Genomic DNA, 17119 nt, shown 5'->3' on the forward strand with positions numbered 1-17119 from the left:
AATCCTGAACTCATGAGCGTCCTGGGAAGCACATGAGGATGTAGTGGTGAAGGGATGACAGATCAGGATGAAACTCGAGCTATAATTTGAGGTTCTTCTACCTGGAGGTCTGTCTGTGAGCCATGCCAGGGCTGGATGGTTTTGCTAATTAATCACGAAAAGACGCAGAATGCTGGCTGCTGGGAGTCAAACTTTCTGGGTCCTGCTTACCCCAGGAGCCCCACAGAGAGCCAAAATAGAGTTCTTCCAGATTTTCAGAGCCCTTCTATGACCAGAGTTCCATTCCCACTTGTAATTACTACATTATACAACTTTTCAGGGGAAATATTTCAATGTGTCAGTCCCAGTTCAGTAATGCTCTACATTTAGATCACTGACAACAACTCTGTTTATACATATTCAAATCGAAATTATAAGCATCTGAGGTTTCACAAACCATGAGAAGGCAAAAGTTCAGCTAAATTTCCTGATTGTAAAATCACAGAATTGTAGAATCATTTAGGTTGGAAAAGTCCTCTTAAGATAATCGAGTCCAACCATTTTCACATAACGCATTTTCAATAAAATATTTGTAAGTGAAAACACATGATTTTTTGTTTTTTGGGTTAATAGATGAAACAAAATGTTCCACTAGCCTACTTTTGTAGTTCTCTTTTCCAGAAAGCTCATATAATAATAAACAGTCACATTAGAAAGACCTTTTCTTTAGTTGAAATTACAAGAGAGAACAACACAATTACTGGTACCATCATCTTAAAAATTAATAAATAACAAACCCAGCTCATTGCACAGCAATAATCTTGATATGTGATATGAGACACACTGCCATCTCACCTGAATGGTTAAATGCCAGCAGTCACTTGGAGCTGACCTCTCTGTTACAGGGCAAGGAGCTCGAGGTGAAAGGCTCCTGGGGGACAAAGGTGACTCCAGCAGCCAAAGCGCCCTGCATTTTCCAGCAGTCCAGGGTGAGCCTGGCTTTACAAGAAATGATCTTCCTGAAAAGCAGATGACAGTCAGACTCAAAACTTGTGACATTTCCCTCACGGCTTGTCTTACACAGCCTGTGGAAACTTGAAGTTTCCGCGTGCTCAGCAGTGCAGCTCCGGTCCCCAGGAGATGTTTGCAGCCCTCAAAGGACAGGCAATAGTAAACCACAACACACATACCCCAGAGCAGTGATTTCCCCCAGACCCATCCTTCACCACTCCCTCTCCCACAGGGAGGAAGCCTCCAAGGGGAAGAGAACTGACTTATGAAAACAACGTGGGCAGGGCCCAGTCAGTCTTATTCCCGCAGGTATTAGTGAAGCTGTCCGTGGTGCCTCTGTGTCACAACCTCCTTCAGCCACCCGGGTTTGCACAGTGCCTGGGGGAAAGCCCACAACTGTAAGCTGCCCTGCTTACAGTGCCTCTCCAGAAAAGCCAACCTGGAGCCCTGGGAGACACATTTGTTGCTCTGGGGCATCCCTTGGATCCAGTAACCAGTACCTGGTCTGCTGGAGAGTGACCCTCCTCTGATCAGGTATTTTTACTTGCGAGAAATGTTGCATTCACAAAGCAGTAGCTAAAGGCAACGTGCTAGTAACTACCATAGCTGCTTTTTAACAGGGCTCAAGTCACCAGGGAACGTGGACTAATTTGCTGTAATTGATTTAATATGTTTAGTCTGAGCAAAATATTTTCAGCCCAATAGAATTCTGAGAAATCCCTTGTCAGTTTTAATTGGGAGAGGGTTATGCCAGCACCCGAGCTGCCCCAGGGCCAGGGAGTGCAGGTCGCTACTGGCTTCCCCCAGGTAGGGCACAGCCTCCTTTGGGCCTGCCCTGAGGCACCCCAGCTGTGGTCTGACCTTGCTTCTCTTGAAAATAAGATCTTCACTGCCTTTCTTTTTTCTTTCTTTTATTTTTCCATTTTTTCTTCTTTTTTTTGCTTTCTTCTTTCTTTTTCCCCCCTCTCCCTTTTCCCTTTTTTCTTTTCTTTTCATTATCCTTTCTTATATTTTTCTTTCTACTTCTTTATTTTTTACACAACCAGAATAATAAATAAACATCTGAATGTCAGTGGCAACTTCTAAGCAAATAGGCCAGATCAGTTTAGGTCTTGACAAGCCTACACAGGGTGCACCTGAGTCTTTGCAAGACTCTCATATACCCCTTCATGAGACACACACCGATTTGCATGTAAGGTGCTCACTGCTTGTCATGTCCCTCTGAATGCAGCTGATAGTGGCTTCAAAATAGCATTGTCACCACTTCTGGACAACCAGGAAGGTCTGGACTCAGGAGTGGGGAATTTCCTTCTGCAGAGACAGATGACTTAAGACAGATACAAGGTACCATAACCCTGTCTAATTTATTTTGAAGTATGTACATTCCTGAACAAGTATATTAGATGGCATAAGTAATGAGAACTTAATAGTTCACAGATGATGTGCTCACACACTGTGCAAACTCCAGCAGCCAGCTGTAGCCAAGTCCCCAGCTTATGTCCCTGACTCTTTGCTTTCCTCAAACATTGCTCCAAGTGAATAAAAGTGCTAAGTCCTGCTACAGCCATTCCTTTCTTCCTTTTGGCCTTGGAACTCTGCAATGTGAAATTAAACCCAGCCAGAGTACCAGCAAAGCTTTTTTTTTTTTTTATTTTAAGGATCAGATGTCTGTTGACAGCAGATGCTCAAGTTAAAAGTTGTCAACCCCCTTTATCAGTTACATGAACTTTCTGCTGTGTGGGATCAAAACTAACCCATTATTATTTTCATATCTATTACTTTGGCCATGTCATGTAAAGACAGACCCAATTCTTTGTGCCTCAGACATACAAAATTGCCAGCAATGACATTATAAGTAAAGAGAACTTGATCCCAGAGTTTTACCTGCACAGAATTTACAGAATCAGGTTGCCTTTGAAACAATTCTCCTGTTTAGAAGAGCTACTTGAAACATGTTTTTACACATATTTACATTGGTTTGATACAGGCTTACCTCCACTGAACTTAGTGATGCCCTTTCATTTATTTCAGCCTTGCTGGGAGAAATCAGCTTGGCCCATTAGGTCTGCAGGCACATATGTAAATCTAACAGCAGAAAAAAACCCAAACCAGACAGCAGAGCATACCACGATTTTGGTGGGTTTTTTTCCCATCTGCAGTAGCAGTCAGAAGTCTACAAGCAATCACCACCCTGCTCAGACACACAGCAGTGATGGCTCACTCGCTTTCAGATGCTTGGTAATATCTGAGGGAGTGCTCCGGCTGCCCCCTTAGGTGTGGGTCCCAGGCACAGCCACCCAGCAGAGGGAGACCCAACCTTCCCATCTTCCATTAGTCCCACCTGTTTCCCACAGCTTTGGTGAGAGAGCATACACAAGCCTTGCCCCAGCTCCACTCACAAGTCCTGTGAGATCAGCACCACTAACACAGAAACAAACAACCCTACTTCCCTTCCAACATCCTGGACATAATAATCACTGTAATTACAAATTTGTTTAACATTGAAAGCTACAGTGATATGCCAAAAACAAAACAAAAAAAGGGTAAAATTTGCAACAAAAAAGAGAGCAAAATATTGTCTCCAGACTCCAGATAACAGTTCTTAGTTTTTTTTTAAAAAAAGAACTGTGTCACATGGGGTGCTGATGTGGAAAGCAAGCTGCCCTGCCCTCTGCATCAGAACAGGTTTATCTGCCTTTGCCAAGTGGGAAGGTCCAGCTCCTCTCCAGGTCTCACTCCTAGCAGCAAATGGCATTAACCATGTTTTCTGAGCAAGTGGGAAATTAGCTTGAGTGAGTACTGCAATATTTGCATTGAGGCTTTCATGGCCATTTGCAAATTGGTGTAAAACTTTGTGTTGTAGGTGCATAGGAAATTAAAAAGCATTTGGGGGCTCTTAAGCACTGATGAACACTCCACATACTAGGCAAACCATGTTAAACCCTTCAGCAGTGCCTGCACATGGCCCAGCCCCTTCCCCTCTCACTTCAGCAGTCCTTTACATCCTTAGCTTAGAGTTTTAAAAACTGTCCTGACATTTCTTGCTGCCCACTGTGCTCCAAAGGAAGAACTTCAGGAAGAATAAAAATGTCAGATACAGGTACAAACCTTTGGTCCTGTTCTTCTTCATGTTCTTCCAGAGAGTACCTTGTGAAAGGACACCTGGAATATTTTCAAAGCAGACATTTCAACTTTGGAAAAAAATTGGATTTATGTTCAGTGCTCAATAGTTTGAGGTGGTAAAGGTCTGTCCAGCCATTTTTATTCTGTGTCTGGATAGAATTACTTTTATGGGAAGAATGCACATGCTTTCAACATCTTTGTAAGCTTCATTCGTAGTCTATAAAAAATCACCTCGATATACAAAATCTCAAAAAAAACCCCAAAACAAAACAAATCTCTCAAGTGGGCTATGAACTGGCAAAAATCAGAGATCGATTTTCCCATTTCCTTCCTCATTTCAACCTAAAGGATGTTTGGAAGGGTGAGATTCACTATCCTTAGTGAGCATAAAAGTAAGCTATTAAATAGACAACTGCTGTTCTTTACTTAAAAAAAAAAAAGGTAGACAAAGCATGAAATATTTCCCTGTGCTATTTCTTTTGAGTCAATATTCAGTCTGGACACGAGCTGCATTTGTCAACTAATACTGAGATTATAGATTATAGATTATAAATTTCACATATCTGAATGCACAAGTACAGGAAGGATACTCCAGCAAGAAAGGCAGAAAGCAAACATGGGCTTGGAGGGAGAGGTTTCCTGGGTCAAACTTAAAGCAGCAGACATTTAATCAAGAAAGAAGGGTATCGGTATCATGACCAACCTTGAAATGTAATATTAAAAACTGGACATCATTGCGCGGTTAATTTTTCATAAAATTCCTCATTTTGTGACTATCTAGCAGGCTGAGGAGAAACATGGGGATTATAACCATGTTTTCCTCTCATTTATTAAGTGTCTTTGCTCAGGTGATGTCTAGAGCTGGATCATTTCTTATATCCTCAAGAATGGATGGAACTTAGTTGTTTCCACTAAAATAAATGGGTGCATTTGGTAGCTCATAAAAACAATGTCATGCCTGGAGAGGTGAAGCAGCCTGAAAAATCTTCCTAACAGCAAAATGAACCTCAGCTCAAGTATTTGGGACATGCCTGTTCTGGATGCCAAAAATGCTGACTTTCTCTTCTGTTTTGACAGTGACATACAACCAAAATGTTTTCCTGAGACAGCAAAACAATAGAGGAAATGTTAGGGAGAATATTAGGAAAGAAGTCATAATGGTCGGGTCTACTGGTCTGTGGCTTATCCACCCCAGGGAAATGGTGGAGGGAAGCCTAACTGATTGAATCATTTAAAACTGTATTGAAGTGAACACCAGAAAATATGCTGTGAATGAAGACCTACCTTCCACTGACAGACCTCTAATTTCTGTCATTCTTCAAAAAGCCAACATCAGTGTCATTTGGGGAGTGATGTGTTGCTGTGGCTGGGGAGACAAGGCTTGGAAATGCCAGATCAGTCACACCTGAGAGCAGCCAGAAGGCACTAGGGCCATGTACAAGTGGACTCATTGCACTGTGACCATGGGAGTCACTCTGGAGCTGACACCAGCCCCTGCACTTGGGAACTTGGCCCGTGGCTGACAGGCAGCAGCAGCCCTCAGCAGCCCCAACACACACAAGTTCCCTCCACCTCCCTCACCTGGGTACCACCTACATGGTACCACAGCACGAACCTCAGAGCCTCAGGGTTAGAGTTGTTCAAGGATTAAGATAGCTTTTGTTTCTTTTAGCTTGCAGGACTTTTGGCAGAGCTTTGATTTGGTTTTAGGCTTATTAAGTTTATCTGGAGCTGAAGGGCTCCTACAACTGTTCACTCTGCATCAGGTGAGGACACCTTTCTCAAACCAGTAATTAAAACCCAATGATGGCTGGAGCTTCCAGACTGAGGAACCTTACATTGAAAATGCCCTGTTATAGCTGTCCTGAACCTTGGAGGGTCCCATGCTGCCAGAGGGAGGAAGTTTCCTGGTTAGGAAAGGGATGAGCTCCCAGGGAACACCAGGGAGGACACAGGACTGTAAAGGTATTGCGTGTCCTGATGGAAAGTTTGAGGTTGGGTGGAGATGCTCAGACTGGGAAGAAAGAAAGCAAGCAGTCTGGGAAAACTGGGGGAACTCCCCTGGCTGTCCTACACTAACCTGATAGAGCAGGCAATGGTTACTGCTGAGGAAAGCAATAGAGAAAGGGAAAAAAGTACACCCAGCAAGTCCAGAAATCCTACTGTTCATTAAAAGAAATCATATTAAAAACTATGACACCCCATCACATTATTGCTTTTACAGAAAACCTCTGTAGCTTGTGCAAACCTGGTCCTGTCTGTTCCCCTGTGGAATAAAAATAGAGAATGAGAAAGACAGCCACGTTATATTCCAAAGTTTTCAAGACTGACAGTTGTTTCAGAGATCTGCTAGTTTCCAATCTGCTAGTTAGTTCTCCACACCATCTCTGTGACCCATCACTGTCACCCTGAATAATGGCACCTTCAGCCTGCAGAAAGTGCCTTGGGGTTTTCACTGGCGAAAATGAATGAAGCACAAAAATATTTTCAATCACTACTGGAACAAACTTCACATTGCACAGCTGCAGTGTAAGTGCCGTCCCCCAGAGACCCTCTAGAATTTGATTAAGGTATACGGAAACTTGACTCATATTTTATGGACATTCATTTTCATGATACATTTTTAAAGAGACAGCATAAATTTCCATTCTTTGGAAGAAATTAAGGCTGTTATTTTAAGAGGAATAATATGTTTATAACATGCAGCAGATCTTGGTGGCAGCTGAAGCAGCAGCATGAAGCTGTGGCATTCGCTGCTGTGGGGGACTCCGTTGGGTGGGAGAAGCACCATGAACCATTGTAGAAACCACAGTGATTTGAGTTTTAATTTCTAATAGAAAAAGTAAGCAGGAGAAGAAGAGCTTTAAAGCCTCCATGGGATGTATACCCCAGGCTTGTGGGAGCAGATCTGACCATTCAGGATCAGCAGGCAGGGAGGGAAGCCAGGCTACATCCTATACCCACTGGTAAAAGCCCAGCCAAAAAAGCTGTGATATGCTCTGGGACAGAAAACAGCATTGAAGAAGGATGTGGTCCCACCTATCTGCCCACAAAAGAACCTTTGGGCTGACATCTTATCAGCATGAGGGTAAATAAATTAATGAATGGGCAAACACATAAAATGGGCTAATTAATAGCAAAATGGGGTAATGCTCAGCAGAGCACATGGCATTTAGGGCCATTCTGTGCTCTGTGAGAACTGCCAGCATGTGCTGCGCTGGCCCCCAAAAAGTGGGGAGCGTGCAGAACCAGCTTACCTGTGGACCTTAATATTTCTGCAGGTTATGAAACTCACAAGAGGCTCCAGCAACCAAAGCAGGCTCTGCTCCACCTTGTACCTGGGCCCCCAGGGAAGATAGGGAGGCTGTTGGGAATTCACACCCCTGGTGACAGCAGAATAAACCCTGTTGTTTGCAGAAAGATGGCTACTCTGTGGAAGACATACTTTACTAAAACCTCATTATCGCAGTAGGAACTCTCTCCATCTGTTCTTATGTAAATAATTTCAAAGTCTATGATTTGTGTAATGTATTTTGTTTGAATTAGTTTTCACCAGTGAGATGAGGATAAAGATTTTCTTTTATATTACACAGCTGGTTTTACTTCTTCTTAGCATCCGATACTTTTATTATTTCTGTACAAATTCCTTTACTGCAGGAGATTTATTACTTATAGTAATTTTGCGTGCTGTGAATTTCTTATAGCTCATTCATTTGGTCTTTCATGTGACTACTCTAGATGGGAGATAGAATGAAGAGGAGGAGATCTAAATCTGGTCGATATTATGGGGTGGTTCATCAGGAGTCATGCCTGCTGTCTCTTTTACAGTATGCAAGTTTTTATGTACATTGCTCAAAGAATTAACTAACTAGTTAACTCAAATAGAGCAGCAGAACCAGATTATTTAATGCATCAAAATCCCTCAGAGATGTTGAAAATTATGAGTTTTCAGAGACAAATACTGGTTTTATTACATAGCCAGACGAGGACCTCTAAACCCACCAGTGCTAAAGCAAGTAATAAATAACAGTGAAACCTGCAGGAGCAGTATCAGAAAATGCATTGATATGAACATGAAACTCATGTGTCTACCTGACAAATTGGTTGAGTACAGCAAAATTTTCTTAAGTGATAGAACCCATAGCAAATGTTTTGTGATTTCCTGAAACATTTGTGTCCAAAACAGAGAAGATAGGAGGAAGGGAATGATGTATATTCAGATCATTTTCTTTAGTCAATTTCAGAATAAAATATTTTGGTGCTTTTGTTCTGAAACAACATTGCTTTTAGAAGGGGTAATGGCTTTAAACTGGAAGAGGGTGGATTTAGCTTAGACAGTAGGAAGAAATTCTTTACTGTGAGGGTGGTGAGGAACTGGAACAGGTTATCCAGAGAAGTTGTGGGTGGACAGTTCACGGACAGGTTGGACAGGGCTTTTAGCAAAGTGATCTAGTGGAAGGTGTCCCTGCCCACAGCAGGGGAGTTGGAACTAGATGATCTTTAAGGCCCCTTCCAACCCAAACCATTCTGTGATTCTATGATCTTTGCCATAGGATGAGATGTTTCAGACAGCCCAAAACACGTGCATATGGACTGTGATGTCCTGTTGCTTCCTTGGCTGAGCTGCTCTTTACACGTAACTATGTGGAGGATCAAAGGTTATTGGCAGAAGTCATACAGGTTCAAGCTGTATATACTGATCCTTCTTTGTGTAATGCTAAATTACTGCTCCTCCATCTAGAGGCATATCCCCACGAGGTTATGTTGCCTGCCTTATGAGTCTACTTGATATGTATCAAAATAGCATTTGTAAATGATGTGTGTGAGAGGCTCAGAGGGAAATGTAAAGTAAGCATTGCAGAGCTATAGCAGCAGGGCAGCACCACTTAAAACACACTCTAGAGATTAGGGAGTGTAAGCAGTTTCTAAGTATCACCTGCACTGATCTCTACAAATAAGCAAGAGCAGTGAGACAGACAGAGAGAGGCAGACATGACATGGGAATCTTTTTTCATTTCAGTCCGAGCCCTGACTGTGCAGGGGATGGATTTAACAGTGGGAAAGAGAAAGGCTGAGGATGGCAAACTAATGCTCTCTTGCTGAAAAATGGAACCCAAAAAGCCACTATACCACCCATACCGCCCATTTCACATGTAAAACTCAACTCTCTTCATCCCTGAAAGCCTCTGGACTTACTGCTGTGTATAACCTTATTGCAGGTCAAAGTATAAACCTGCCTCTGAACCTACAGTGGTCTGGGGAACAGTATCTGACATCTTACAGAATCACAGTTGTTAAGGCTGAAACAGACATCTAAAAATACCAAGATCTCTATAAATACCAAGATCTTGATCCAGTCCTACCCCTACACATGAGGCACGGGGTCACTGAGCATCATAAGGTGTGCAGATCTGTTTCTGCTTTGGGCTACTGTGGGACCAGTATCAAATCTTAGTTAAATCCTCCATGTGTGTGGTACAGAGGGTGTAGGAGCTTGGGGTGTGGGTTCGGACAGTCGGGAACGGCGAGGACAGACGGCGACGAGAGATCTCTGAAGTCAGATCTCGGAACATGCGGTTTATTGCAAAGGGCGTGGGTATAGGGGCACTGCTTAGAGCTGCAGCTGGCAGCTCTGAGCAGGCCCAAGAGAGCAAGAGAGTAAGCGAGTAAGAGAGAGAGCGAGCAAGAGGAATGAGAGTGAAGAAGTGATGAGAATAGAATGGAAAAATGAAGTCCTGGTTACAATACAATAAATCATCTTCTGTACTGAATATTCTAATTGTCACTAACCAATCTAATACAAGATACAAATCCTATAGCATTTACATACAGCCTATAAGAGTTCTTATATTACCATAGAGTGTTACATCTTAACTTCTAAAAACTACTCTTTGGACCCCTTCTGCTGAGCTGGTAGGGTCTGCTCTGACCCTTGGACCTGCTTGCAATCAAAGGGTATTGTTCAATCAAGAGGGGATTACCTTCAGTCGGCCATACCATTGTTTTCCAGTTGTTCAGTAACTAAGATTTGGTATTTCAAAAGTGGCTTTCATTTCGATATCGCCTGTAGTTTTCATATTCCCAAAATCTTTTGTCAGGCAATCATATTTATAAGGCTTTCCTGTTTCATCTTCCCCAACATCGGGGATGCAAAGCATGGAACTGACACCGTATCTCAAAGGCCAAGGGCTGAAACAGGCTGAGTAAAACCAGTTTTCCCTCATCTTTCTCTTTGGTTTTAAGTGAACGGATTAAGCCACCATTAAGCCAGTCCAGTTAAAGTGAATGGTAGAGCAGTGTAAAATTCAAGCCATGTCAGAAGGAAATATGCAAAAATTGTTTCTGGGCATTCTCTGTTACCTTTTGCTGCTGAAAAGACTTGTTGACTAGACTGGATCACTATATAGACATATTGGATGTGACTTTGGTTTTCAAAGCTTTTTCAAAAAAACCCAACCACTAGGCAATTACTGATATACTTATCATGATTAAAAGAAAAAACAAACCAGCATTGCTCAATTTTTTGATGAGAAATGGAGTTCAACTTGCAGGTTTTTTTTGTTTTCTGTACTTACACCACTAAAAATGGAGTACTTTAAAACAGCCACTGGAAGCTATTGGATCAATACATAGGTGGATTTGCCTAACAGTTACTGCACTCTTGCCACAAGGCTAACATCAAGCTATGTTAGACATAAACCAAGGGAGGTAAGATGACTTTGTTAACTTACTCTGTGTGTTTTGTTATTGTACAACTCCTCTGTTGTGAGGAACATTTTTAATCTCAGCTTCTATCAGCTGTTCCAGCTTAAAGGCAGAAGAAGAAATATATGGGACTTCCTGAGGACTCCTTTGAGCTAGGAAAATAAATCAGGGTATGTTTATTTTTTAAGAATTAATTTTGTTTCTTGTCTGCCCTCAGCATTGCCACAAGAACATTGTGATTTCTTCAAATTGTTGCTTTGTCCTTCACATTTATCACAGTCCTTTATAGGCCTACTTCTATTCTACACAGGTCGTTAACCACTGACAGCATTTGATAGCTGGTACCCAAAATTCAGCCTGTGCTCACCAATTGACTCCATCCTTTTAATCATGTGGTGTAAATAACTCCACACTCCAAACTAGGGGACAGAGGAAGTAAGCTGTTCCTCCAAACAAGATGATAACTTCCAGTAATAACCTTCACAAGCCGAAGAGTGAGGCAGCATGGGCTGGAGCACCATCTGCTGGCATCCTCTCTGCTGGCTGCTTTTGTTTTTGGTTGCTCCCAGACATTCCTGAACAGCACAGCTTATTGCACCCAGAGGACACGATGGCACCCCATGGGGGATGCAGAAAAGGGCAGGAGAGTGGGTTTTCTCCTCACTGAAGAGTGGCAGGAGCCCAGGGGGCTGTGATAGTGGGGTCCAGCCTTGCTGGCCACACCTGCTGGGACAGCCCTGGGAGCATGGTTGGGGTCCCCTACGTTCCCACTTCCTTACAGCTGAGCATGGGGGAATTTCACTGCCACTGCTGGAGAGGCAAACACCTCTGCAAAAACAGCTGCAAACTACAGTGCGATCAACTCTCAAACACATAATTTTTGTCTTTCTGGGTACCTCTGACCTTGCCTGAGGCCTTCCCTGAGCAGAGTGGAATAGATTTTTGCAAGGGTGATTGACTGCCAGGAGAATTAAATATGGTTTTTTGCCTTTTTTTTTCCCCCCCGGTACATCACCATAACTTTTCCCTGTAAAACATCCTTTCAGTGTCTGGTTTTGTAACTGTCAGAGGACATTCACAGATTTTCCCTTTCCCCACATTAGCTGCTGCAAGCTCCGTTCATGCATGGATTTCTTGCCACAGGCATTCCATAGAGGACTGAAGGGCCCAGGCAGCTGTGGAGAAATGCTGGCTCATGGGGAGGTCTCCACAACCTGGAGCATCCGCAGGTGCCAAAACAAACTTTTTACATGGCCACATTTTCTATTTGATTGTCACTGAATAAAATACACACACACAAGAAAAGCTGCAAAGGAGAGATCAGCAAGAATGATCTCAAAAAGTGACCTAGGAGGTCACTCAGAGCACCTTTAAGATACAAAAACCAAGAAAGGGGAAAGTAACTACCCTGTCATGCAGCAAGGAGAAACAACACATTGTTCTCTGTGTCTCTGGGAACAGGACAAAGTGTAGAGAGTCAGCTTGCCAGGAAAAAGTTCAGACTGGACATTTTGAAGACCTTCCAATAGGACAGATACTACAGCACAACAACAAGCTGCATGTGGGGTCTCTATGGCCAGGACCAAGTGAGGCTTTTCTCAAGAATGAGGGAAGTGTAAGTGACCTTGTCCCAGTGCACAGGGGTGGATCTTGAAATCCTCTTCCAGATGTGTAAGCCTCATTGTCCTGAGAGCAAACTCATGCATCCCTGGTGCAGACTTCTCAGAAGGAAACACATTTGTCCTCTTAGAGGCACAGCTTGGGTGTCTGGAGAATAGAAGGGAAGATATAGATGAAGTTAGGAAGCAGATGAAAGTGGATTTTCAGAGTCACATGTTTAACTTTAGACAGAAATTGGGATCAAATTCTACTGTGGCATCTTAAACATTTTTTCTCCCACTTTGGAACTTTTGGGAACCTAGAATGCAGAGAAATACTCTCTGCATTCTAGGTTCCCACAGGAACTGAAGTTTGGTCCTCTCTACCGCAGTCTCATGAGTAATATTTATGAAGACTAGGCCAATGTCTAAGTATGCTCAATGTCCTAACATTTTAGGGCCCAGTTGTATTATTATGCATTATTATTCCTCTAGACATTCTCAACCTTATAAGCAAAGTGTGGCTCAAAAAAATCAGGTGCCATTTTAGACTCCAACAGGCAGACAGAAAATTTGCCATGTTAGAATGGACAATAAGGACCCTTGTCTGCATAAGACTGGGAATTCCCATGGTGGACAACTAGATGTGGGAGGAGGGAGAAAACAAGGAAATTTTTAAGGAAAGATAGTAGACTGAATTAAAGACTAAGTTTCAAATGTTTCCAAGCCCCTGTCACTAGCATCAGTGCACTTAATAGAAATCATGCTAATATGTGAATGTTTTCAATTCCGCGATTATCTTTTCATATTTTATTTGTTTATTTAGTCATGGTGTTAACAGTAAAAATATCTTTTCAGCACAGGGCCTTTGGGGATATTAAAGAAAGTTCCTTTATTATTTCAGGCGGATCCTGAGAATAGCATATATGTTTTATGTAGATGTGGCAGATCAGCGAAAGCATTTCCTCACAAGACACACAAATCCAACGTTTTGTATTTTGTTCTCATGCAAAGGAGTAACAGAAAAAAAAGTTATGAAAGACACGGAGCAGCAAGCTAGGAAAAATCCTGTAGTCCAGCAGCACAAAGAGCCAAATACTCAAGCCTCTTTAAATCAAGTCTTCCTAACTTGCCTTCTAGATCCCAGTATGTAACTGACACCATCTCACACTCTCACCTGTTTGGGTATAAGTCTGGAAGAGAAATGCATACTTCATTTTTGGATTTTACCCTGCATGCAGAACCACATGTGCACCTCAAATGTGTCCCCGGTTGAGGATTAAATTTTAATCTGCATTTTAGAGCACATGTGGTGGTGATTGAAAAAAATTGGGAAGAAACATTTCTGTAACCACAAGCTTTTTAAAATGTTGATTCTTTGAAACTGTCCTGAATACTACAGAGCTGGATTAACCCAGCTGGTGAGGAAGATTAATGTTGCATGTGGCTGATGTGCTCTTACACCTGGTGCAATTCCACACATATATACACAGTACACGATGCTAGTGACATATTTAAGAAAAAGAAATGGTAGGAATTTTCTCCAAAGTACAAAAACTTCTCCAAATTTCTCTATTATGTGCAGATGTATACAAGCAAAATGAGTTTGAACTCAGTGATTGTCAAGATGGCAGCATGAGAAAGCTTCTTTGTTGTGACGGTGCACAACTCAGGGTCATGTTTTTCTGAATAAGGAAAGTCTCTGGTGATTAATAATTTCTTGAAAGCATACCAGGCTGCTAGCTACACATTTCAATACTGTGAAAGAAGACAAACTTGTGTAAAACAATCACCCTGTATCATCTGTATCCTGCCCATATACAGGCTACACAGCTGACCCCTGAGTATGAAAAAGTACTGAGTGTAAAATTTGTTACATAAGCCTATGCCTTGAGATAGAGCTAGTTTCCTGTTTCTCTGGACTGCATCAACACTGTAATGAAAACAAGCCAAAGCCTAAGGAGGCCACAAATGCCACATTCTGTCTGCTGTGCTGATGAAACTTTTAATTACAAAAATGAGTGAAGCTAGTTAAACTCCATAAAACTGTTGATTGAGTTGGCCTAACAAAATTACAGTTCTTGCAGAAACATACCTTTCTCTAGCTCTTTCTCCTTTCTCTTAGGCATATTGCTCAAAAAACATAGAACCATAGAGTTTTTAAACTCCACAAAACACCATTTGCATCACTGGATTTGTGATGCTGTTGTTAATGGCCAAGATCAATAAACTATTTAAGTGTGTCAGTATGCTTCGCTGGCTGCTCATAGGTATGAAATAAACCCAGTTTCTACTGTAGCTTTGTGAACTGGAGAAACTGAGTGTGTTGGAATAAATCCATCTATGCTGAATGGAGAAGTGTGGAGTTAATCTCTGAAAGCACACTTTCAAATTTGCTAGCTGTTGAATGAGAGCAGCGCATAAAATGGATAGCATTAATTTTTGGTGATACTATGTCATCCTCAAAAATGGGTTGAGCTCTACATGTCTCAAATTCCTGATCATATACTTGGTCCTGTAAGTTTTCTGCATGATTTGTAATAGCAGTGTCCATCAGTGAACTCAGCTTCAAGTATGCTAAAATTGTGAGCCTTAAATTCATAATTCATGAAAATAGAACACTGCAGGAGCTTGAAATAAATACGAGTGAATAAAAATATTCCCTAACAGGAGCTGCATGGATTTTAAGGAAGTTACAATGAGCACATTTCTGGCCAATTATTTTGTGCTAAGCTATTAGATGCTAAGGAAAGTAACTCATTAAAAACTTCTACGTGAGTTCTCACATGAATATCTGTTATATTTCTGTGCTGCACAGTTGAATAAAGAGGGATATCATGTAGTATACTGGAGCACGTTAGCAAAGCGAGGCATTGGCTGCAGGAGGCATGGGAAAAGCAAAGCCACTATTAATTTTGAGTCAGCTAAATATGTTTTGATGTTGCTCAAACCAGATAGTAAGGCAGATCCTGAGAAAGCCAGGCACCTGATAAAAAATGATGACTAGACTATAATCCAACAAAAATGGCCAAATTTCTGCAGGGATAACAAACCAGGCTCCCACAGGTTACATCTACAGCAGTAAATCAAGCAGTGTCAGGGAACATACTGTTGTAACAGTCCCTACCTGTTGTCTCAAACAGTTCCTGGGCATGGGGGGAGAGAGGTGTCTATCTCCATATTGCCTTGGTGCACCCACACTTAGCAGTGAGCATCTTCCCAAGGCGTGCTTCTTGCTCTAACTGCTCCCATAAGGACTCTCTCTGCAAATTGCATTGATTGGTTGCATTGATTGATACATTGCAGGAAATTGGTTGATGAAAAAGATGAAAAAGAACCTGAGATCAGAAGAAGAGGATCTTTTTAGGGGTTCCTCCCATGTTTGCTGTGGTTTCATCTCATGGATACTCTTGGAGAAGTGAACTTCTCTGAAACAGAGGGCAGAGAGCTGGCTTATGTCAATGCACCCAGCGCTCCTATCCTTTTGCCCCACTGTGCTTGTCAGCTTCCTTCAACGGGTTTTATAGGTGCTGAGGAGTGACAGCTGCATGTTTCAGTGCAAAAGGAGCATTATGCACTGAGGTTGTGTCCACTTCCCCCAAAGCACCTGGTGGCCTTGTATGAGGTGCTGAGAGTAGGCAGAAATGCTGCAGTGATGAGTGGATGGTGCCTATTTCCATTGCCCTGTGTTTCTGGGATGGGTTGACAAGCTGTATGACACCTGAGGATTGCACTCCCCTCAGAGCTCCCAGGCAGGGGTAGTGCTGGTGTCACCCCCACCAGGCACTTGGAGGATACCTAAGGGAGGCACAGCTGCTACCAACAGTGCAAGGCCAAGGACTGCAGGGACGTGATGAAACCACCTCTGACTGCTGTGTGTGGTTCCCCATTTGCTTGCATAAACACTGAGCCACAAATCATTCCAAGATAGCACCATAAACAGAATCAAGAATCAGATGATGAATCAGAGCATGGAGATCTCTAAAAGCCTTAGTATTTTGAGCAGCTCACAAGAGAGTTTCTTTCCACTCTAGCCTTGTTCCTTCAGGTTCTTTTGTTTTGCTCCACCATATGTGTAGACGTTGAGTGGCTTTTTATTGCCCTTAAAAACAATCAGCACAAATTGAAGGCATCTCAGGTGCTTGTTGAAGTACAAACAGCCATTTAAATTACATGTGGAGGGCCTAGCTACCTCCACACCCCAGCTATTCAGTTCAGACACGCAAGTGCAGAAACACCAGGCAGAGCTGAAATGCTGAAAACCAGCTAAACCCACTTTGTCTTGGGAACACAGATAGTTGTTTTCAAGGTCTGCCTTTCTGTGTCGTCTGAAATCCATAACTGTCTTCATATCTAATATACCATTTGAATCTGCAGTTTATTTCTACTAAGTACCAGTTTGCCACAGCTGAAGGCCCTGTTAGATCGTGGCTTACCTGAATTCTGTTTTTCCAATGGTACTACACAGAAAAGAAATATGTATGGCAAAGTACACACTGCAGCTGGCAGCTAAATGAGACTTGCTGTAGTATTTGGTGGTGAATCTTGGGGCCAGCCCATCATCATGTAAATCCACACTCCTTTGTTGGTGTGGTTTTGTAGGAACCTGGTACCATTAATGTCTCCCCAAGTCAACAAAACAGTTCATCAGTGGGGAACCCACCAGTCCTGCTTTGCAAGTGAAAGGCTCATCATGAAGTCTT

The 17119-nt window shown here is 42.4% G+C and overlaps 1 long non-coding RNA gene across 4 annotated transcripts in view; it reads left to right on the forward strand.

Moving 5' to 3' along the window:
• LOC108447298 overlaps positions 1 to 17119 on the forward strand; it is an 86779-nt gene that overhangs the window by 48721 nt on the left and 20939 nt on the right. The window contains exon 4 of one of the 4 annotated variants that reach the window (XR_001862782.1): positions 7395 to 8345. The exons of the other annotated variants lie outside the window; for them this stretch is intronic. This is a non-coding gene — a long non-coding RNA (uncharacterized LOC108447298). Of the gene's footprint in view, positions 1 to 7394; positions 8346 to 17119 lie in introns of those variants that run through there. 4 annotated transcript variants of the gene reach the window in all.

The sequence above is a fragment of the Corvus brachyrhynchos genome, unplaced genomic scaffold, assembly GCF_000691975.1.
Source record: "Corvus brachyrhynchos isolate BGI_N302 unplaced genomic scaffold, ASM69197v1 scaffold175, whole genome shotgun sequence".
NCBI lineage: Eukaryota > Metazoa > Chordata > Aves > Passeriformes > Corvidae > Corvus > Corvus brachyrhynchos.